Source organism: Arachis hypogaea, chromosome 13 (assembly GCF_003086295.3).
Source record: "Arachis hypogaea cultivar Tifrunner chromosome 13, arahy.Tifrunner.gnm2.J5K5, whole genome shotgun sequence".
In the NCBI taxonomy this organism is placed as follows: Eukaryota; Viridiplantae; Streptophyta; class Magnoliopsida; order Fabales; family Fabaceae; genus Arachis; species Arachis hypogaea.
In genome coordinates this window covers 1,259,986-1,260,784 of record NC_092048.1, presented here as the reverse complement: position 1 = coordinate 1,260,784, position 799 = coordinate 1,259,986, and positions in this window count along the sequence as shown.

Genomic DNA, 799 nt, shown 5'->3' with positions numbered 1-799 from the left:
ACCCCGACCAGACGGACTATGTACTTAGAGAAGTCCACGAGGGATGCTGCGGCCACCATATCGGGGGCAAAGCCCTAGCGAGGAAGCTCATCCGAGCTGGGTATTACTGGCCGTCAATGATGAGAGACTCCAAAGAATTCGTTAGAAAATGCGTAAAGTGTCAAGAAAACGCCAACTTCCACAAAGCGCCGGCTTCCGAGTTGAGTCTACTGACGTCTACACGACCTTTTGCTGAGTGGGGAGTAGACCTCTTAGGACCTTTCCCGGTTGGCCCGGGACAACTCAAATATCTCATAGTCGCCATCGACTACTACACCAAATGGATAGAGGCTGAGCCACTAGCCAGCATATCCTCCTCCAATTGCAGAAAGTTCATGTGGAGACAGGTGATAACCCGTTTCGGTATCCCGGAGGTTGTCATTTCGGATAATGGGACGCAATTCACTGACAAGAAGTTCACGGAATTCCTCACCGACCTGGGGATAAAACAAAAGTTTTCCTCAGTGGAACATCCGCAGACAAACGGACAAGTGGAGTCCGCAAACAAAGTCATCCTACTTGGCCTCAAGAAGCGCTTAGACAACAAGAAAGGCGCATGGGCCGACGAGCTCGCTTCGGTCCTCTGGTCCTACCGAACAACCGAGCAAAGCTCCACGGGGGAAACCCCTTTTCGCCTAACGTACGGGGTCGACGCGGTGATACCCGTCAAAATCGGCGAACCGAGTCCACGACTACTTCTCGCAGGAGTAGACGAAGCGGTGGAAAAGGACCTGGTTGAAGAGACCAGAGAAATGGCCCA